This window comes from Callithrix jacchus, chromosome X (assembly GCF_049354715.1).
Source record: "Callithrix jacchus isolate 240 chromosome X, calJac240_pri, whole genome shotgun sequence".
NCBI classification, from domain to species: Eukaryota; Metazoa; Chordata; class Mammalia; order Primates; family Cebidae; genus Callithrix; species Callithrix jacchus.
In genome coordinates this window covers 91,413,544-91,437,561 of record NC_133524.1, presented here as the reverse complement: position 1 = coordinate 91,437,561, position 24,018 = coordinate 91,413,544, and the positions used below count along the sequence as shown (strand labels likewise).

At 36.2% G+C, this 24,018-nt stretch overlaps 1 pseudogene across 1 annotated transcript; it reads right to left on the bottom strand.

Annotated features, from left to right (window-relative positions):
• Positions 1-11,688: 11,688 nt before the first annotated feature.
• Positions 11,689-12,103, bottom strand: LOC108589786 (large ribosomal subunit protein eL39 pseudogene; annotated as a pseudogene). Its single transcript, XR_013531437.1, has one exon. The product of XR_013531437.1 is annotated as a large ribosomal subunit protein eL39 pseudogene (transcript).
• Between the last annotated feature and the right edge of the window lie 11,915 nt (positions 12,104-24,018).

Here is a 24,018-nt window from a genome sequence, read left to right as displayed (position 1 = left end):
GTTGAATACCCTGCCTTTATTAAGTGAAGAGAAACACCAAAAATTTGTTTTAAAATTGCATCCATCAACTAGTGATTAAGTCCCTAATAAAATGCTGAACAACCAGCTTGATTTTTTCCCCCTGTGGGGAGTTCACTGACTGCAATGCTTTATTAACCAGTTCTTTTCCTGTTGTCATTTTCACATAGCCTTATTTTATCTCCCTTGCAATAACTGATCGTTTTGTTAAAAACCCTCACATTACTATTGTATTTTCATCAATAATTGGTGTTGACCAAATGCCACATCTGCTGAAAAGACTATAACTCTGTTATGGCATTCAGTTTGGAAATGCCAATGTGCAGTCTTGATTGTTATTTTTTGTGTGTTTTCGTTTCCTAACTTGTAAAATAAAAATGGTGCGTGATATAGCCTTTAAGAATCTTTTATCCCTAAAATCCCATAAGTTTCTACTTGCGCTTTCAGTTGAGGATGAGAGATTAAGCCCCTGGGACTAATTGAGAAAAATAATGAATTTTTCAAAGCTTACTTGTTAACAGTCCTTTGAATAACTATATAGTGTCAAGACTTTGTGGAATATTCACTATACATTTGGAAATTTCAGGTTGAATAACTCTTGGCTACATCATGGTATTATAAGTCAGTTACAACTACTATTCATTCAGGGAATGTCCAGACACAACATTTTACCAAGTATAATCAGGATGGAGATCTTCTAAGCATTGGAAAAATAAATACAAACAACCTAAGTACTTTGTTATTATCTGCTTTACTGTTCCCTTTGTTCTTGTGATGCTTTAAAAATGTAGAGATTTAGTCCCTAGTATTTTTTGTAATGGACCACTTCTAAGAAAACATGTTTTTAAAGAGGCAAGTAGGCTTTTAGTTATATCTGTCTCCTTTGTTAAAATCTGATCAAGATTGCAACTCAGTTGCTTAGGCCCCAGTCAGTGAGATTGGTTAATTTTGAAGGCTTTCATTGCCACCTTGTGGATAAATGATGGCAGCAGTGTACTATGTGAGAGTACTTTCATAAGTAATCAGGGAAATATGCTAAAACTTTCATCCTTCTAACTTGTCAAGTTTTAATTCAATGTTTTTGTTTTCTAGATGATAAGTAAGATTACAAAGCATGTCACAGTAAGTGCCCGGCTTTATCTTGTTAGAATAAATTGTTGAAGAATCAGACCATTTTGTTGCTGATGATAGCTTGCACCGCTTACATATTTAAAATGCACATCCTATCAAAATTACCACATCAAAAGTTTCTGCTTTAATAGTATAAAAGGAGTGTCATTCAGAACAGCTGAGTTTCAGTGAAAGATTTGTGACTGCTAGTTTCTGTCACCCCATGGAGGCTATCAGTAACTTTTTCACATAAGAACTAAGAATTTTTTGCTTTCAGGATAGCTACGTGTAATATTTAAAATTATTTAGTAAAGGTTTTGGAATCAAATGTCAACTCTTTAGAGTGGCATGACATATATGTATTCTGAATGATACTCCCAGTAAAAATATCTAAAACTACTGAATAAAATAAAAAATGAATAAATCAATGAAATAGGAAGTAAGGCATACTCAGAGATTAAATGATAAGTGTAAAGAGGAACCCAGACAGATCACCTGGGCACTAAAATTACTTTTCACCTTGATGACATTTGCCAAGCCTGAAAACTTTGATTTTCATATTTGTTTATTTGTTTTCTTTTTCTCTTATTTTTCTTTTACAGGGAGAAGGGTAAAGGTGACAAACAGAGGGCCTACTATAGTTAGGAATTTTAATCAAGTAGTAGATGGAAAGGCTGTCTCATGTGAACAGTCTTCCAGCCCTCTCTAGTTATATAGAAATGGGCCCTGGGCCCAAAACACTTCCTTACCAAGAGGTAGTTCTCATAGTCTCTGCTGGTTTTGTCAACTTGTTGGAAATACCTTTCCTCATTTCAGACTCAACATATATTCCTTTGTTCTGTTAATATGGGTCTTATGGCACTTGGTCAATCCCACTACTTTATCTGATTCCTGTGGTTCTTTTGCTGCAACACAAGAGGAGTTTGTGCAGGCCAATATCCCTGCTTTGGCTGCTAGATGGGACTCACTGCCTATACGGGGCTGATACCCACTACTAAAGACCAACTTTAGTAGTTGGTCTTGCCCTGTTTCTTCTCTATGTGAGTTAAATATTCTTTCAGCCAGTTCCTAATTGTACTGTGTTATCCTTAGAAACTCCAATATCAAGCTGCAGTGAACAAAAATGCTCAGACTTCTATTCATGTTAATAGGCAACAGATGCCACTTGTTTGTCTGTTTTGCACAGCTAGCAGGGTCTTCAGTAGCACACACCGTAGTGTGGTAGACATGAAATGGCTCCTTAGCCCCATTGTCCCAGAGTGGTACTGGCTGGGCAGCAGGGATGGGAGAGGCAATAAGAGGCAGAGGATGATAGACTGACTATGGCGATGACCTCCCTGTGGCTGCACAGGGACAAATAAGATATAGCATCAATTCCCACATTGTCCCAAGGGTCACAGGTGATGACTAGGGGAAGTAAGGGGCCCCCATGAAGAGAGCTCCACCTAGTCTATAGTCCACGTTTCTTGCAGACATCAAATAAGATCTGTTTTCCTTCAATGGAACCACCAATGGTGTTGCAAAAAGCAAAACTGTTGAAATAGAGTCTTTCTCTGAGAATGAAGTATTGAAAGGACAGATATGGAACAAAGCCAATGAAGAACAAAGCAGGTTCTTTTTTTTTAATCAGTTTGATGAAGGGCCATTGTAGACTTAAAGGTTTTGTGCCAAAAAACCCAGAAAGAAATGAAACAAAGTTCTTCAGGTCTCCACCAGAAACTAGGGGCTCTATATCTGTATTAGTATAAAATGGAGAAAGAGAGAATTTAGACGTTTATGGGTCTCTTGGACATTTGTGTCCTCATGAAAATATTTCTAGCTCCTCATTAGGGTAGGATTAAGCTTTGGCATTGGCAGGGGGTGGGGAGGTGGTGGTTGGCACAAAAGCAGTGACCCTGACAGATAGGTGTTTATGCATTTTATAGATGGGGCCTTTTGGGCCATTTTCAGTACTGGTAATGAGGTCATCATTGTTCCCACTACTAAGAACATTACACACTTTGACATTTTGGCTGTTTGCTGCACAAAATGTTACTGCCACCTGAAGGGCTAATCCCCATACCAGCAGAAAATTAAAACCACAATAATCGATTTTATCCACTTTCACCTGCCACATAAGTTACCCAAGCCCCAGTGAGTTATTCAACAAAAGCAGTAGCATATACCAGGGAGAAACAGGAACATTACTTTTTTAAATTTAGGATTTGCTATACGCAGGGATGTGACAAACCACCCTGTCACAATTTAATAGCCCAATTTGGCCAATTAAAAAGGCATCCAAGATATGAAAACTGACAATAAACTGTGACAAGTTGAATGCCAATTTGAAAGGAGCCCTTTGCAGAAGCAGGCCTTGGAGACCATTATTCAGAGGCTGCCTCTGGGGGACCTTTGGAGCCTGCCGGTCTGATGTAACTGCAGGTGTCCTCAAATCCCACACATCCACTGGTGGGAATCACATACATACCCTGGTGGGAATATGTAGCATCAGGAAACCACGACTGAGGTGTGTCAGTCTCTTGGACTTTGGGCAGATAACTTACTTGAGGTGGCCACCAGATACATTCCCTTTGGGCACTGATGGAGACTAAGTATATTGTGGCTGGAGCTCCAACTCTGACACTATGACCTAAACTGCCCACTTGAGTGCTTATAAACCCTACAGGTTCCACAGAGCTCAATCATCAAATGGAAATTGTGTATTCATTATGAGGCCCATCTTTGAATCGCAAGGTACTAACAAGCTCCATAAACAAATAGCTAGCTTACCAGAAGAGACCAAATGATCCACAGGGGATAATTTGGCCACTCTTGTGACTACCTGGGGCCCAAGGTAGTGCCTGCCAACAATATGATATGATTTACTGACGGCTCTACAAAACTAAATCCATGGAATCCACTGAGCCACAGCCACCGTCTGACCTGTAGATGACCATCTTTTGTCTGAGATCAGATGTAGGCATTCTAGCACATGAGCTGTGCTACATGTTACAGTGACAGTTCTGCAGGCCACTCCTACCATCATGCCTTGCTACATTTTCACCAAGTCACGGGCTATTGCCAATAGCCTCACTGTATGGTCAGGAAAATGGCTACTAAATGCCTGGACTGGTAAAAAAATAATCCTCTGTATGGGTACAAGGTCTATGGCAGCAACCTGCTGCCTTGCAAAAGCAAAAAAAAAATTTCAATGACTGAAGTAACATCTATGCAAGGGCCATCAAGAACAACTTCCATAGACTGAATGTGCCCCTAAAAATTCCCTTGTCGAAACTTAGTTGCCAATATGATGGCATTTGGAGGCGGGGTCTTTGGGATGTGATTACATCATGAAGGTCCACCCTCATGAACAGACTTAGGGACCTTATGGAAAAAAAAAAAGGTCCCAGAAAAATCCCTTTTCTCTTATGTCATGGAAATTTATTTATAGCAAAAAGACAACTATCTATGAACAAGGAAGCAGGCCTAGAAATACACTTTGTTGTGTATGAGCCACTCAGTCAATGGCATTTGGTTTTAGAAATCCAAACAAACTAAGACAACAAATTACCAGTTGGTGATCCCACCTAGCAAAAGCCATTTGGAGTTAAACACTGCCCTCCAGTGGAGGAGAAACATGATACTGTAATGCATGTTAAGCAACGCTGGGCTCAGAAGGGGTGGACGACCATGCAGTCACTTGATTAACCTGTGCTTGTGAAATTCTACTTTTAGTGTACTCGACAGTCCTATTTTCTTCTACTAAAATATACTTCTCAGGGATTGTTTGTCGCCCTAGCCACAATGATGCCACTAATAGGACCTTCCAACTCAAACCTGAAGATAATACTACTTTTGGGTGCCTCCTTTCTGTGAGACCCATAGGTTGAAGGGAAAGGACAACATAAAATGGTGGTACTACGGCTCCCCTGGTCATGCTTGAGACCCCCAATCTACAACACAAGTGGGTGATATTACTGGTTATGCAAAGTTCATTCAGGATATAACTTCCCTCCCAGATTCAACAATTTAGGCCAACATGTTTGCATCAAGCACCAAGGGAAATAGATCTGTAAGGAAGTAATTGATAGGAGCATCTCTGGCCTCAGAAAGTTCATGGAGTGGGAAAGGGTTAGGAACATTAACTATTTTTCTTCTCAAACCTATAGAAGACTTTTCTGTGCCTGGTATGACAAGCCAGATTTTAAAAATATAGCACAGCCATGGTTAGAGGAAATGAACTCAAGCAATGCTTGATTTGTCATTGTAGAATTAAGTCTCTTGTCCTACACTCCCATTGTAATGGCTTGGCTAATAACAAGACAACTTGGACCCTTTTCAAGCTGTCAGTGGGCAAAATTTCTGGGTGACTTTCTTGGTCCTGGTCCAGAATGAGGGAGTACCCTACTTTGATATTACCTATGAAGTGACAGGAAAAGACTCCCGTACCTGCATAGGTATCACTGATATATATATATATATCCCAGGATGGAGTGCAATGACGCAATTTTAGCTCACTGCAACCTCTGTCTCCTGGGTTTAAGTGATTTTCCTGCCTCAGCCTCCTGAGTAGCTGGGATTACAGGCACACACCACCATGCCCAGCTAATTTTTGTATTTTTAGTAAAGAAAGGGTTTTCCCACATTAGCCAGGCTTATCTGGAACTCCTGACATCATGATCCACCCACCTCAGCCTCCGAAAGTGCTGGGATAACAGGTGTGAGCCATCACATCTGGCCACACTGATCTATATTCATATAACCATACCATATGTAAGTTTTGTTTTCCTGCAACCACATGGCAAAAGCAGGCTGTGATTGTATATGGCTAGAATAGCCAGCATTATGACAACAAGTTCCTGACAGATATCACTTCAGTGTATGTATTCCTTTGGTTTATGTATTGCTCTTTCAATCCCAAAGGGCAATAGAATGCTTTCCCCTAAAAGAGGATTCTTGTTGTTTCAGAGTCCTAGGGCCCACTGGATCTGTCGAGGGCGGGAAAGGATCCACTCTATTAACCCACTACAGAGTTACTTGTTGTACACTCCCAGGAAGACAAGCTGACACCTAGTTTAATATTGATGTCTGCATTCTAACACCAGGCATAGGCATACAGGCTCTGGAAAAAATGATGTGCAACCTGTTCTTAACCGTGGAAAAAGTAGTGTCCAAGCCATTCAAGACCCACAAGACTTATTAAATTTACTAGCCAAGATACTGATGGATAACCAAACAGTCCTCAGTTGTCTGCTGGCTGAACAGGTGTTATTGTCAACACCTTGTGCTGTGTATGTATCAGTAATTTGGAGAGAGTAGAAACCAAGCTGTAGGATACACACACGTACTTGGAATGGTTATAGACTCTACACTTACAGTTCCCCTTTTTTACCCCTTAATTGACTTCATCAAGGCACTTGGGTTTCCTGATTGACAATCATCCTCCTGGGAAGCCTGATTATTTTTCTAGGTCTGATTCTCCTTATAACTTTAGCAAAGTGCTGTCTCAAAATCACAAGAAGACTCTATGAACAAAATATATAGGGGAGTGGACTTGAAGCAAACAATCTCATGCACTTATTTCATCATTTGACCCCCTCTTGACCACATAAGAATGGGCCAAGGGCTTGAAACATTGTCTTGCCAAGAGATAAAGAGTTCCCGCAGTCTTCTGGATTTGTCATATTGTGTGGAAATATCCTTTTCTGTTTCAGACTCACTGTGTAATCCTTTGTTTTGCTTAAACACATGTGTCATATGGCACCTGGCCATCCCCACCACTCTATTTATCCCCTGCAGAGAGGAAATGGGGTCCTTCTGTTGCAACACAAGAGGGGTGTGTGCAGGTCAATTGTTCTGCTTTGACTGCCAGAAGGAACCTGCTGGTCATATGGAGTCAATACCCACTATTGAAGCTGGTCTTTCTCTGTATTTTCTTTATGTGAATAGAGCATTGGTTCATTTAGTGTTTGACTGTGCTGTGCTTTCCTTGGCAACTCTAATACCAAGCTGCAGTGGACAGAAGTGCTCAGACTTGTGCTCTTGATAGTAAGCAACAGATACCTTTTGCTGAGTGTAAACTCTGGACAGAGAGGAATGAATCATACTATGATTAAAGTTTAAAACCCAGTGGGTATAATTACACTAGGGGAAATTGTCTATGGGTATAGAAGGACTCTCTGTACTATTTTTGCAAATTTTCTGTAAATCTTAAACTATTGCAAAGTAAAAACTTTATTTCCAAAAAAACAGTAGATGAAGCATATCTTTCAAGAATATGTAGATATACTTTTTCTGGGACATTAAAACAGATTATCAATAAACATGATCTTAAAGGATGTTATTTGAGCAAAAAGCAAGTGTATCTAGATAAGAGTTTTATGATGCAAGGGAAATAAAGAATGAATAAAATGGTTATTAACTTAAATAAGTAATGCTTTCATAAATCAATAACAGTAATCTCATATAAAGTAAAAAAAAATACAATTAAAACAAGCTAGAAGTAAAGCATACGACAACAATAGTATATATGTAAAAGGTAGCTTATCAGGGACAAAGTGATCCAGGGACCTTGTGTTATGCAGGAGAAAAGTACAAGTATTGATTAACTTTATAATTCAATCCTTTAGGCAGTAATATTAGGATTTTTAGGAAAAAATGTCTAAAAGAATAAAAATCACAGTGAACAATTCCAAAATATTAGAGAGGAGATAAAAAATGATAAATCATTCAAATTTTAAAATAGGAGATAAATGGCAATAAACATAAATCAAGACAAATAAAAAACACAAAACTAGATGATAGTAATAAATTTAAAATTTATTAGTAACAAGTAAGTATAAATAAACCAAATGTTTAAATTAAGAGGTAAATTTTGTCAGCCTGAATAAAAATAAAATCTAAGGAAACAATATTGAGCTGTGTGCTATTTTTAAATTTTTTAAAATTATTTTTAAAAATATTTGTGGGTACATAGTAGGTATTTAGATCTATGGGCTATATAAAATGTTTTGATAATGGCGTGCAATGTGAAATAATTGCATTATGGAGAACGGAGTATTAACCCCATCAACCATTTATCTTTTGAGTTACAAACCATCCAATTAAAATTTGCATTATTTAAAAATACTCAGTTATTGACAGTAGTCACACTATTGTGCCTTCAAATAGGAGGTCTTATTCTATTTCTTTTTCTATTCATTAACCATCACCACCTTCCTCTTAACCCCTATGACTCTTCCCAATCTCAGTAACTATCCATCTCCTTTCTATGACCATGAGTTCAATTGTTTTGATTTTTAGATCCCACAAATAAGTGACAACTTGCAATGTTTATCTTATTTCAGTTAACATAAAAATCTCCAACTCCATCCAACTTGTTGCAAAAGACTGGATTTCATTCTTTTTTATGGCTGAATAGTACTCCATTGTCTATATATACTGTATTTTCTTTATCAATTTATCTGTTGATGGACACTTAGGTTGCTTCTAAATCTTAACTACTAAAAACAGTGCTGCAACAAATATGGGAGTGCAGGTATCTCTTTGATATACTGATTTCCCTTCTTTGGAGTATACATCCAGGAGTGGGATTGCTGGATCATATGATAGCTCAATTTTTACTTTATTGAAAAACTGCCATAACGTTCTCCGTAGTGCTGGAACTAATCTGCATCCCCACTAACGTCACAAGTGTTTGATTTTCTAAACATCTTCATCAGCATTTGTTATTGTCTGTCATTTTGATATAAGCCATTTTAACTGAGATGAGATGATATATCTTTGTAGTTTAGATTTATGTTTCTCTGATGATCCGTGATGTTGAGCACCTTTTCATATGCCTGTTTGCCATCTGTATGTCTTCTTTTGAACAATGTGTATTCAAATATTTTCCCAATTTTTAATCAGATTATCACCATTTTCTGATATAGTTGTTTGTGCTCCTTAAATATTTTGATTATTAATCCTTTGTCAGAGTGCTAGTTTAAAAACATTGTCTTTCTTTCTGCGAATTGTCTCTGCATTTTCTTGATTGTTTGTCAGGCAGAAGCTTTTTAACTTAATGTGATCCCATTTGTTCATATTTTCTTTGATTCCCTGTGCTTGTGGTTTCTTGCTTAAGAAATACTTCTCCAGACGAATGTCCTGCATACTTTCCCCAAAGTTTTCTTGTAGCTTTATAGCTTGAGGTCATTTACGTCTTTATTTTAAATTGCTTTTCATATATGACAGGAGATAAGGGTCTATTTTTTTTTCTTTTTTATGTTTATATCCAGTTTTCCCAGCAACATTTATTGAAGAGACTGTCTTTTCCCCAGTGTGTGTTCTTGAAACGTTCATCAAAAAGGAGTTCGCTGTAGGTGTATTTGTTTCTGGGTTCTCTATTCTGTTCCATTAGTCTATGTGTCTGTTTTGATGCCAGGATCACACTGTTGTGGCAACTACAGCTCTATGGTTTAATATGGATTTAGGTAATGTGATTCCTCCAGTTTTGTTCTTTTTGCTTAAGATAGCTTTAGCTATTCTTAATCTTGTGTGATTCCATATAAATTTTAGGGTTTCTTTTTCTAAATATTTTGATAAGAATTGCATTGAATCTGTAGATTGCTTTGGGTGCTATGGCCATTTTAACCACATTGAATCTTCCAGTTCAGGAAAACAGATAATTTTTTTCATTTTGTAGTGTTCTCTTCAATTTCATTCATCAGCGTTTTATACTTTTCATTATAAAGATCTTTCACTTCTTTGGTTATGTTACTTTTTAGGTATTTAATTTTATGCGTGACTATTGTGAATAAGATTGATTTTTACTTTTTATTCACATTGTTCCCTATTGGTATAGAGAAATGCTACTGATTTTTTATGTTTATTTTGCTTTCTACAACTTTACTGAATCTATCAGTTCTAACATGTTTTGTGTGGAGTCTTAAGTTTTTTTTTTTAATATAAGATTGTATCATCAGCAAACAAAGACAATTTGACTTCTTCTTTCTAATTTGGATGCCCTTTATGTATTTTTCTTATCTGACTGCTCTAGCTATAGATATCCTTGTTGTATTCCACATCTTAGAAGGAAGGGTTTCAGTATTTCCCCACTCAGTCTGATCCTAGCTGTGGGTCTGTCATGTATTGCTTTTACAGTGTTGAGGTATGTTTCTTCTATACTCAGTTTATTGGGAGTTTTATTATGAAAAGATGTTGAGTTTTATCAAATGCTTTTTCAGCATCAACTGAAGTGAGCATATATTTTTGTGCCTCATTTTCTTGATATATCACATTGATTTGCATATATGTAAACATCCTTGTATTCCAGGGATAAATCCTACTTGGTCATGATGAATAGTCTTTTTAAAGTACTGCTGAATTTTGGTTTCCTAGTGTTTTGTTTAGGATTTTTTGCATCAATATTTATCAGAGACATTGGCCTGCAGTTTTCTTTTTCTTTCCTTTTGTTCCTCTTCTTCTTATTATTTATTTATTTATTTGGTCTCTGTCTGGCTTTGGTATCAGGGTAACATTGTTCTCATGCAAAAAGTTGGGAAGTATTCCATCCTACTCTATTTTCTGGAATAGTTTTAGTAGGATTGGTATTAGTTCTTTAAATGTTTGGCAGAATTCAGCAGGGAAGCCATCAAGTCCCAGGCTTTTCTTTACTTCAAGGCATTTTATCAGTGCTTTCGTCTTGTTAATTGTTGTTTGTCTGTACAGGTTTTGGACCTCTTCCTAGTTCAATTTTGGCAGGTTGTATGTATCTACAAATTTTTCCAGTTCTTCTAGATTTCCCAATTTGTCAGCATATAGTTGTTCATAGTAGCCATTGTTATCTTTTGAATTTCTGCTGTATCAGTTTTAGTTTCCTCTTTTTCATTTCCGATTTTATTTATTTGAATCTTCTCTTTTTTTTTTTACTAAGTCTTGCTCAAGATTTGTCAATTTTGTTTCAAAAAGAAAACAACTTTTTGTTTCATTGATCTTTTGTTCTTTTTGAACTTTAATTTCATTTATTTTTTTCTCTGATACTTATTTTTTGTATTCCCTCTATTACTTTTAGGTTTGGTTTGCTCTTGCTTTTGTAGTTCTTTAAAATGTATCATTAGATAGTTTATTAGAAGTTTTCCCTTTTTTGACATAAGCACTTAGAACTATAAATTTCTCTCTTAGTACTGCTTTTCTTGCATCCCATAGGTTTTGATATGTTGTGTTTCCATTTTTTTGTTTCCTTCTTAATTTTTTTTTTTTTTTTTTTTTTTTGAGACGGAGTTTCGCTCTTGTTACCCAGGCTGGAGTGCAATAGCGTGATCTCGGCTCACCGCAACCTCCGCCTCCTGGGTTCAGGCAATTCTCCTGCCTCAGCCTCCTGAGTAGCTGGGATTACAGGCATGCGCCATCATGCCCAGCTAATTTTTTGTATTTTTAGTAGAGACAGGGTTTCACCATGTTGACCAGGATGGTCTCGATCTCTTGACCTCGTGATCCACCCACCTCGGCCTCCCAAAGTGCTGGGATTACAGGCTTGAGCCACCACGCCCGGCCCCCTTCTTTTTTTTTTGAAAGGTCTCACATATTTATTCCTGAACCCAGGCAACCAAAGCCTTCTTGTTTTTTTTTTTTTTTAACATGAATAATAGAAGCACTGTGGGTTGTACTAACTAATGCCTTTATAACAGATCCAGAGAGGAAACTGTTCAAACTTCTCCAGATAGCGGTGACATTTTTCAGCTTGATTTGGTAACACGATTGTGACTTTCAGACAGCATAAATATGTGTGCCATCGCATGTGTAATTTCTTATAGACCAGCTTGGTTCTTCTCCAATGTCTCCTTTTGGAATTGTACCTGATTTTATTACCAGTTGTCATCCGAATGCACTGGGGAATGGGATGATTTTGCTTTTGTTTCTTGGACAGGAATCGCTTAATCCTGAAAGTTTTGTGAGAAGACATGGCGAGAAACGGAATAAAGCACACACCACGATGGCGGAGAAAGGAAGAGAGGAGGCGGCCCCCTTCTTAATTTCTTCATTTATACACTGGTCATTCAGGAGCATACTGATTATTTTTATATGTTTGGGGTTTTTTTTTTCGAAATTTATCCTGTTATTAATTTTTAGTTTTATTTCATTGTGGCCACAGAGGATTTAATGTTGCTATTGATAAGTAATGACTTACACCTGCCATTTTGTTATTTGTTTTCTAGTCATTTTGTGTATTCTCTTCCTTTTTTCTATCATTCCTGCCTTCCTTTAGTGAAGATTATTTTCTCTGGTGATATAAGTTAGATTCTTGTTTTTCATTGATATTATTGTAATTATTTAGTATTTTAAGACTTGTTTTATAACATTACATATGGTCTAGCATTGAGAATGATCCATGTATTGTGAAAAAGAATGTATATTCTACAACACTTGGATGAAATATTCTGTAAATATCTATTAGATTCATTTGGTCTATAGTACAGATCAAGTTTAATGTTTTCTTGTCGATTTTCTGTCTGGAAGAACTTTGAGGCCAATGTTGAAAGTGGGGTCTTGAAGTCTCCAGCTATTATTATATTGAAGTCTATGTCTCTCTTTAGCTCTAATAGTGTTTGCTTTATATACCTGGGTGCTCCTGTGTTGGATGCATATATATATATATATATATATAAAATTATAATGTTCTCTCATTTAATTGACCCTTTAATCTTTTTATAGTGTTGTTCTTTGTCTTTTATTTTATTTTATTTTTTATTTTTTGAAATCTATTAGTCTGATACAAGGTATAAGAATTCCTGCTCTGTTTTTGTTTCCATTGGCATGGAATGTCCTTTTCTCTCCCTTTTTTGTTAGTCCATGTGTCTTTATAGGTGAGGGTGAGTGTCTTGTAGGCAAAATATCAACGGGTCTTATTTTCTCACCTATTAACCCAGTCTATGTCTTTTGATTGAAGAGTTTAGTCCATTTATTTCAACATTATTATTAATAAGTAAAGACTTCTATCATTTTGTTGTTTTCCGGTGGTTTTGTGGCATTCTCTGACTTTTTTCTTTTATTTCTGCCTTCATCTAGTGAAGGTAATTTTCTTGGGTAATATGAATTAGATTCCTGGTTTTTATTTTTTGAATACCCATTATATACTTTTTTAGTTTGAAGTTGCCATGAGGCTTGCAAATACTATTATATTATTACCTTTGCCAATACTATCTTATTATTTTAACTGATAACAACTTAACGCTGTTGGCATAAACAAGCAGACAAGCAATAAGGAAATGAATAAAAGCTTCCCTTAACTTTATTGCCTCACTTTTTAACATTTTGTTGTTTCTACTTACACCTTATTGTATTGACTATGTCTTAAAAATGGTTGTAGTTATTTTTGATTGGTGCATCATTTTGGCTTTCTACTTAGGATAATAGTTTACACACCACAGTTAGAGTCTTACAATATTCTGTGTTTTTATGTGTATTTACCATTTTCAGTGAGTTTTGTACCTTCAGGTGATTATTTATTGCTCATTAATGTCTTTTTCCTTCTGATTGAAATACTCTATTTTTTGTAGGCTGGGTCTGGTATTCATGAAATTCATGTTTTTGTTAGTCTGGGAAAGTCTATATTTCTCCTTCATGTTTCAAGAATATTTTTGCCAGATATACTCTTCTAAGATAAAAGTTTATTTTCTTGATCACTTTAAATATGTCATGCCTCTCTCTCCTAACCTCTAATGTTTCCACTAAAAAGTCAGCTGCCAGACATATTGGAGCTCCATTGTGTGTCATCTGTTTCTTTTCTCTAGATGCTTTTAGAATCTTTTCTTGATCTTTGACCTTTGGGGGTCTGATTAGTAACTGCCTTGAGGTAGTCTTCTTTCAGTTTAATCTGCTTGGGGTTCTAAAATCTTCTCATACTTGAATATAGATATCGTTCTTTAAGTTTGGGAAGTTCTCTGCTATTATCCCTTTTAATAAACTTTTTACCCCTATCTCTTTCTATACCTTGTCTAAGGCCAATAACTTTTTATTTGCCCTTTTGAGGCTATTTTCTAGATCCTTTAGGTGTGCTTTTTTTTTTTTTTTTTTTTTTTTTATCTCCTTTGACTTTGTATTTTTAAATAGCCTGTCTTCAAGGTCACTAATTCTTCCTTCTGCTTCATCAGTGCTGCTATTAAAGGGCTCTGATGTGTTCTTCGGTATGGCAATTGAATTTTTTAGCTGCCAAATTTCTGTTTGATCCTATTTAATTGTTTTAATATTCTTGTTAAATTTGTCTGAATGTATTCTGAATTCCTCCTCTGTGTTATCTTAAATTTATTGAGTGTTCTCAACACAGCTATTTTGAATTCTCTGTCTGCATGCTCACGTGTCTTTGTTTCTCCAAGATTGGTACTTAGTGCTTTATTTAGTTCATTTGGTAAGGTCACGGTTTTTTGAATGGCATCAATTCTAGTAGATGTTCTTCAGTTTCTGGGCATTGAGGAGTTAGGTATTTATTGTAGTCTTCCCTTTCTAGGCTTATTTGTATCTATCCTTTTTGGAAGGCTTTCCAGTTATTTGAAAGGACTTGGGTGATATGATCTGAGCTCTTTCTCCATTAGTGGGTGCCCCAAGCCCAGTAACATTTTGGTTCTTGCAGACTTGTAGAGGTATCACCTTAATGGTCTTCAATAAGATCTGGGTGAATTACCTGGAATACCTTGTTCTCTTTCCTTACCCTCTCCCAAACATACAATGCCTCTGCCTGTGTTTTGACTCATCTTAAGCTTGGAGAGGAATGAAACAAGCATCCTTGTATCACCCCATAGCCACTGCCACCCATGGCCATGGGATTACTGCCAGACTCTTACTGAGATTCCCTTAAAACCCAAGATTTCTTAAGTCAGCTTCTGGTGAATTCTGCCCGGTGGCAGGCTCAAACCTCAGGGCAGTGGGCTTCCCACTGGCCTAGGGCAGGTCCAAAAATGCCATCAATGTTTCAAGTCCTGGAATCTGAAATGCCAACAGCATGCTTGGTGCTCTACCCACCTGTGGTGGCATTGGTCTCTAAGGTGCAAGACAAAGTCTTCTTTGCTTTACCCTTTGCTTTTCTTGAGGATGAGTTTTACCCCATAGCCAACACAGCTGGTAATGTGCTGAGTCTCACCAGAATCCAGCAAGTCTCAGAGACTCACCAAGGCCCTCAATGTAGTATCTCGGTATCCTTGCTGGTTATTCATGGCCCAGTGGCTTTTCAGTTAGTCAATGATGAATGCTGTCAGGGCTGGGTACCTTCTTTTAAGGCAGTAGGTTTTCTTCTGGCCCAGTGTGTATCTAGAAATGTTGTCTGGGAGATAGGGCCTGGAATTGAGGTCTTTTTACTCTGACTGGTGTCCTATCCTGCTGTGGATGAGTTGGTATACTAGATGCAAGACAAAGTCCTCCCTGCTCTATCTTCCCTTCTCCTCAAAGATAATGAAGGAGACTGTCTTGGAGCTGTGAGCTGTGCAGCCCAAGGTAAGAGGAAGGGTGATGCCAGCACTTCCTTTGTTGTCCCAGCTGGTATCTCAATATGTCACATGCCCCACTCCCCCCAGTCCACTGTCTCTGGGCCTAGTTCAGCACTAGTTGCAGTCCTTATGGCCTAGACTGCTTTTCAAGTTTACTTAGAGACTAAGAGCACTTTGGCCCTTGAAGGCAAGGTTTGTGAGCACTCAAGTTGGGACCACTGAGCTAGGAGATGCCCCTCTGGCTAGGTCTGATTTAAAGGCTCACTCTTTGGGTGTGTATCAGATGAGTTTGGTCTGGTTTTTCCTTCTGCTGTAACAGGACAGCACTGAGTTCAATGCCTCACAGTTCCTGTGTTCTTCCTCCTGCAGTACTCAGAGGTATCCTCTTTACCATGTTGCTGCTGCAGAGGGTGAAGGAGGGGTAGCATTAACAACTCAAAACTGCTTTTTTTCCTATCTCTTCAGAGCCTTTTTCAGTAATGTAAACAAAATCAGACACTGTCAGTGCTCACGTTATTTTTCATTCTTGTAAAGATATATTTTTTCTGTGTAGATAGTTGTTAACTTGGTGTCATTCTGGGGAGGGGTGGGAGACAATAGGCAGAGCTGAATATTCTATAATCTTCTCAGCCTCCTATATGCTATTTTCAAGAAATGCATTGTACACATGTGAAGAAAAGGGATTATCTATTTATCTATAGCATATATAGAGAAAAGAATGAAAGTAATATATATGCTATATATATTAATATATGCTATATATTACTTTCATATATATGAAATTATATATCATTTTAACGGTTTCATTCTGCATACAAATGCACACACACACACACACAAGGAAAATATAAACATCATGGAAGCATATTCAAATACATTAGCATGAGAGTATACAGACATTAGGGCCAAAATGACTACTAGTGTTACTATATAAAAGGTATAATTCAACCCAAAAAGACAGAACTATTAAGCATGTATGCATCTCATAACACAGACTAAAATATATGATACAAAAATTTATTTAACCATAAGGAAAAATATCTATCTTCATGGTGGAAGATTTTCAAATTTGCATTTGAAAGAAGTTTTATTTGATTTTCAAATACATAAAATTCTCAAAAGAAGATAATAATATACCTTCATGTATCTGTCACCCAGAATTAACAATTATTATATTTTTATTAATTTTGGTCATGTATATATTCTTTCTTCAGTGTTTTCCAGAAAATGTTAAAGCAAACTCCAGTCTTTGTATTATTTAACCTATGAAAAAATCAGTGTACATGTGGTAGGGACAATTCCAAGATGATCGTTGATGACCCTTATCCTTGTAAAATTTATTTTGACTGATTGAATGAGATGAGTAGGAGATATAATATAGTGACAGGAAAAAATGAATTTTATAGATGTAATCAAGATTTCTAATCAGTTGAAATAATTTAAAAGGTGGGCCTCATCTAATCAGGTTATATTTTCAAAGTGACTTGGCCTTTTCAATAGTGAAAAAGGTTAGAAGTGTGGATTATACACAAGGTATATTCTCTATTGCTCGCTTGCTAGGTTGAGGGGTCTAACTCTATGAAATACAGGAGTCTTCTTGGATCTGAGTGTGATATCTGGCTGATGGTAAGAAGGAACCTAGAGCCTTTCTGCTTTCAGTGATTAAATAAATCTCAGTGTTACAACCTATTTCTTCTTGTTGTAATTTAATGTATCACTGTTTTTATAACAATAGTTGCTTGTAAGGTCTTTGTCACTTACCCAAAAGTGTGGCGATAAATAAACAATGTTTTATTATAGCACCTAAGTTAGTGGTGCTTTAGGGTCATACTTGGTATGATCCATGGAGAAGTGGAAAATCTAAAACTCTTATTAAGTAATTCATGACTCTGAACTTAAATCAGTTGAAATTAGTCTAATGATAAATCACTGTTACAGCTCTGGTAATTTAGGCTTGGGCAAAAATATTATCTATTAATTACGATGTATCAGGTCAAGACCATGGTTACTTTCTTCTCACATTATCTTTATGCTGTTTATCAAATTGTTGCTGTTATTCTGTTCACGTTCAAGAAATTTCCAACAGCTGCCACTTACTCTCTATGTTCTGTTTCAGTTTTTCTTTTCAAACTGGTTCTGCATCAGCCTAAAGCCTCTTGTTTTTCTAGTACCTAATGTTTCAGTGCCTGATGATTCAGAACCTCTTGCCACAATCACAGAAATTTTAATTTTAAGAGTATTTGTATACTGCTACAAAATCATTATGTGATTTTTGCATCTTTTTTATATCTATCATCCTTTTTAGGCACAGAACATTCTCCTTTTTTAAATTTCAAACTAAAATGTTTTATATAAAAAGCTGTATATTGGAGTGAAATAAATCAATCATGCCTGATAAATAATTGCTAGTTTCAGTGCTCCCTTGTACAGTATAATTTTGGACTTGAGACAAATACATTTATAGTTCCTTAAAACTTAACTTGTTCATAAGTAGAAAGATGTATATATTCTTAATCTTACTTCATTATTGAAATTAAAATCAAGTAAAACTAACCCCTTCATGCCTTTTTCAGGTCTTGACCTTCTGTCTTGATTACTTTTCTACATTCTTGTAAAGTGTGAAATAGAGGTATTTTGCTTTGAGATTAAAGTGATGGTTGAGTATTGGCAATTAATAGGCATCTATTACAAGTGAGTGTGTTAGATAATGTTATAGGTGATCTTTATGTAAGTATTACAAAAGTTCACCAAAATAGTGAGAAAGAATTGTATCTCTTCCTCTTCCAAAGACTGTAAATAACTTAAGCTCAGAAACTGTGTCTTACTCATTTCACAAGTGACTAGAACATAGTAGACATTTAATATGTACTTCCTAAATTGAACTGAAAGCTGGAACTCTCCTGTCAGACTTCACAGTAAATTTCTCTTACTGGCTTAAAATTATCTCTAATTCAGAGCATTTATAATGCTGAGGTGATTGCCATACCCTATATCCAGGGAATTATTAAGGCAAGTGTGACTCAGGATAACCAGCAATGTCACAAAAAAATTCTATCCACATCCATAAAAACATATGTACTACAGTACAATTATGCTTGAGATATATAGAAGGAGATATGGGAGGGAGACAAACCTGGGTTTAAAATTAGGTTTGGACAAATTATGCTTTTGAATCATGGCTTTCTGATTGCCAAACTGAAAGTCATGATTTTTTTTGGTGAGAGTTGACTAGAACTTTTGAAAATGCCAAGCACAGTGGCTGACATGAGTAGGTAGGTAGTATTTGGCAGCTTTCTTACCCAAGTTCAGATTGTCAGTTCCATTTCCTGCAATAGATTTACTTTCATTTGTCTCTTTCATTTACAAATTCACTTCTTCACCTCACAATCTAGTCTTCTACAATACTATTTTTGCTGTTTTTCAATTATCTCAAAATGGTGAAAAGAACATCTATATTCTCCCCCAGGGTTTAGTGTTACATGATTTTATCACTAGGCACAGAAAATTGACTGTTGGTCTCAGTAGCCTATTAAATTTATTCAGAAATGTCTAAGACTCATGAAGGTATGTTGACATCTATATATACTTCTTTATGTTCAAAATAAGAGGTTATTGAAGGCCATAAGAAGATGAAAGTAAATGTAAAATGGATGTTGATTCACTCTTCTATTCTTTTTGGTAACAATGTCTGATTGTATAACTTTTCCAGCAGAATATGGTATGTTATATTATTTTCTAGTATTTATCCTGTCTTCCTATAAGGATTACATATCTCTACCCACATGAGTCTTGCAGTACTTCCTGAGGGAGGGGTATATTTCCCTACCTCATTGATATTGGGGTTGGCAATATTTGGCCAATGAAATGTGAGCAGACGTAATAATATTTTTGCCCATTTGCTCTGTGCTGAGTTGGGGAAAAGCAATATTTTTTCAAAGAAAAAGAAAAAGGCTAGAAGCATCAAATTTTCTGATTTTAAAATGTGTTACAAGGCAACAGTAAATAGTATGATACTAGCATAAAGATAGACATATAGACAAGCAAAACTGAATATAGAACCTGAAATAAACCCACACGTATATGGTGAACTGATCAACATGGCTGCCATGAGTACATAGTGGGGAAGGAACAGTTTCTTTAAAAAATGATGCTGAAAAAACTGAGCATCTATATGCAAATAAATAAATATAGTGTTTATACCATACAAAAATTTAACTCTAAATGAATTAAAAACTTAAATATCAGATCGGAAATGTTAACATTTCTAGAATAAAACACAGAGAAATATCTTTATGCCATTGATATTGGCAATGATTTATTGGACATGACACTGAAAGCATAGACAACAAAAACAAAAATAGACAAGTGGGACTACATCTAACTAAAAAGATTCTTTACAGCAAAAGAAACAATCAACCAAAATAAAATGCAATCCACAAATGAAAAAAAAATTTGTAAACCACATATCTGATGATGTATTGATTTTCAAAATATAGAGAGAGAGACCTATTACAATCCAATGACAATAAAAACCTAATAATCCAATTAAAATAGAGGCTAAAGATGTGAATAGATATTTTCCAACAGAATACATGAAAATGACCAATAGGTATAGGAAAAATGCTCGAAATTAGTAATTATCAGAGATTTTCAAATTAAATTCACAATGAAATGGTACCTCACATCTGTTACAATGGATAGAGCTGCCATACAATCTTGCAGTCTTATTTCTGGGAATTTATTGAAAAGAATTGAAATAAGAATCAGGGAAATACATTAGCACGCCCATGTTTATTTCAGTATTATTTACAATAGCCAAGATATGGGGGAAAAAAACCCTAATTGTCTCTCAACGAATTACTAAATAAAGACAATGTGATATTATATATATACATATATATGTGTGTGTGTGTGTGTGTGTGTGGGTGTGTGTGTGTATTCAGCCTATTTAAAGGCAGAATAATGTTCCCTTGTGTGTGTGTGTATATACACAAATATATATATATACATACATATACACACACACACACATATATAACATACTAGGGAATATTATTCAGCCTTTAAATAGTTGGAAATCTTGCCATATGCAACAAGAATAAATCTGGAGGACCTTATGCTAAGGGAAATAAAGCAGTTATGAAAGGACAAATGCTTCATAATTCCAATGATAAGATGTATCTAATATAGTAAAAATCAAGGAAACAATGAATAAAATGTTAGTTGTCAGGGTCTTCAGGGAGAGAGAAGTGGGGATTTACTCACCAATATGTATTTATGCAAGCTGAAAAAGTTCGAGAGATCTAGTGTACAATATTGTATCTATAGATAAAAATACCATTTGTACTTTAAAAAATATGAGAGGCTAGAGCACCTGTTAAGTGTTCTTATCAATAAAAAATGAATTATAACAAAAACAAATAAATAGAACTTATAGTCCCAAAATGACAGCATAGAAGCAAGCTAGTCGGTCTCAGTCTACCACAAAAAGTCAAATAAAAAATATACAGCACCAAGATGATCATCAACAGTGTGATAGAACCCAAACATGAAAATCAGATAGTCCCAGGGCCATTGAAAAGTAAAAATTCAAAACAAAACAAAACATTAAGCAGATGAAAAGATAACTGGGTTTTTACATCTGTGACGTTGTCCCTTGATTTTGCCTAACATCAGGTGCATAAAATCTTCCCCCAATTCACAGTTAGTCTCACTCTTTTGCCCAGGTTGGAGTGCAGTTGTTTAACCTCAACTCACTGCAACCTCTGCATTCTGGCTTCAAATGATTCTGCTGCTTCAACATCTCAAGTAGCTTGGATTACAGATGTGCACCACCACACCTGGCTTTTTTTTTTTTATAGATAGGTTTTTGCCATGTTGGCCAGGCTGTTCACCAACTCCTGGCCTCAAGTGATCATTGTGCCTTGGGCTCCCAAAGTGTTAGGATTGCAGGTGTAAGCCACTGTGCCAACTCCAATTCACAGTTTTTACACTGCAACAAGTGATATCAAGGTAGACAATAAAGTTTCCCCACTACTTGGAAGGATACATTTTCACTCCTTAACCGGCAGGAGGCATCTTGAGTGTCTGAAAAGAGAAATATTCCTGAAGACGGGCAGAGACAAAGAGCGAGACAGGATTATCACAAACTGCCCTAGAGACTCTGCTCTGTTGTTGTGAAAAGAGATGCTAAATTAGAGTGGGTGTTAATCAACACCATGCTGTAAAAGGTTTGTTCCACAGGTCCTCTGGGTACAAACACTTAGTGAGCCCTCACATATTACTGCGATATTCTCTTTGGGACATCCCCAATTCAAAAAAGGCAGTGTTTCAATCCTTTACTGAAGCTATGGCAAACCTGGACTTGAGGCACCACCTAGAGCCAAAAAAGAAGCAGTGACCTAGCACTAAGAAACCTCTTAGAAAATACCTCCAAGAAAATCCAAGTCAGACAGAAAAGACTAAAATAAATAACTAAACTTTCAATACAAAGACATACAGGTAAATCTACAAAAAACAACAGAGAAACATCATCCCCTCACATGGACAAACTGAGGAACAAGTAACAGACCGTTATGAAATGGCAGTAATCTGAGCTCTCTGACCAAGAATTAAAAACCAAAGTTTTAAGAAAGCCCAGTGATCTATAAGATATCATAGAAAAGCAGCTCAGAAATTTATATAACAAATGTAACAAAATGATTTAAATGATTACAAAATCAAATATAAATCTTGGAAGTGAGAAATAAATTAGCTGAACTGAAAAATTTACTAGAGGCTTTTAACAGCAGAGTGGATCAAGCAGAAGAAAGAATCAGTGAGCTCAAAAACACACTATTTGAAAATACGCAATAAAAGGAGAAAAAAAAAGAATAAAAAAGGAACAAGTATGGCCTACAAGATATAGAAAATTACCTCAAAAGGCCAAATCTAAAATGTATTGGTGTGCTATAGGGTGTTTAGCAAGAATAAAGAATTGAAGGCATATTTTAAATACAATAGCATTCTGAGGCCTCTGTTCTGTTCCATTGCTCTATATCTCTGTTTTGGTACCAGTACCAATCGACAGAGGCCTCAGAAAGAATGCCACAGAACTACAACCATCTGATCTTTGACAAACCTGACAAAAACATGTAGTGGGGAAAGGATTCTCTATTCAATAAATGGTGTTGGGAAAACTGGCTAGCCATGTGCAGAAAGCTGAAACTGAATTCTTTCCTTACACCTTTTACAAAAATTAACTCTAGATGGGTTAAAGATTTAAACATGAGGCCTAACACTATAAAACCTCTGGAGGAAAACCTAGGTAATACCATTCAGGACATAGGCATGGGCAAGGACTTCATGACTAAAACACCAAAATCAATGGCAACAAAAGCCAAAGCAAACAAGAGGGATCTAATTAAACTTAAGAGCTTCTGCACAGCAAAAGAAACTATCAATAGACTGAACAACAATCGACAGAATGGGAAAAAATTTTTGCAATCTACCCATCTGTCAAAGGGCTACTATCCAGAATTTATGGAGAACTTAAACAAATTTACAAGAAAAAAAACAAACGACCTCATCAAAAAGTAGACAAAGGATATGAACAGACACTTTTGGGAAAAGTAGACATTTATACAGCCAGCAAACACATGGAAAAAAGCTCATCATTGCTAGTCATTAGAGAAATGCAAATTAAAACCACATTGAGATACCACTCCATGCTAGTTAGAATGGTGATCATTAAAAAATCAGAAAACAACAGATACTGGAGAGTATGTGAGAAATAGGAACACTTTTACACTGTTGGCGGGAGTGTAAATTAATTCAAACATTGTGGAAGACAGTGCGGTGATTCCTCAAGGATCTAGAAATAGAAATATCATTTGACTCAGCAATCCCATTACTGGATATACCCAAAGGATTATAAATCATTCTATTACAGAGACACATGCACATGTATGTTTATTGTGGCATTGTTCACAATAGCAAAGACTTGGAACCAATCCAAATGCCCTTCGATGATAGACTGGATAAAGAAAATATGGGACATATACACCATAGAATACTATGCAGCCATAAAAAAGGATGAGTTCATGTCCTTTGCAGGGACATGGATGATACTGGAAACCATCATTCTCAGCAAACTGACACCAGAACAGAAAACCAAACACTACATGTTCTCATTCATAAGTATGCTTTGAAGAATGAGAACACACGGACACAGGGAGTGGAACATCACACACTGAGGCCAGGGATTGGGGTGCCTGGGGAGGAATAGCAGGGTTTCGGGTGATTGGGGAGGCATAGCATTAGGAGAAATACCTAATGTAGATGACAAGGCGATGGATGCAGCAAACCATGGCACATACACTTATGTAACAAACCTGCATGATCTGCACATGTACCCCAGAACTTAAGATATAATAATAATAAAGAAAACATTATGTTAAGTGAAGCACACAGAGAA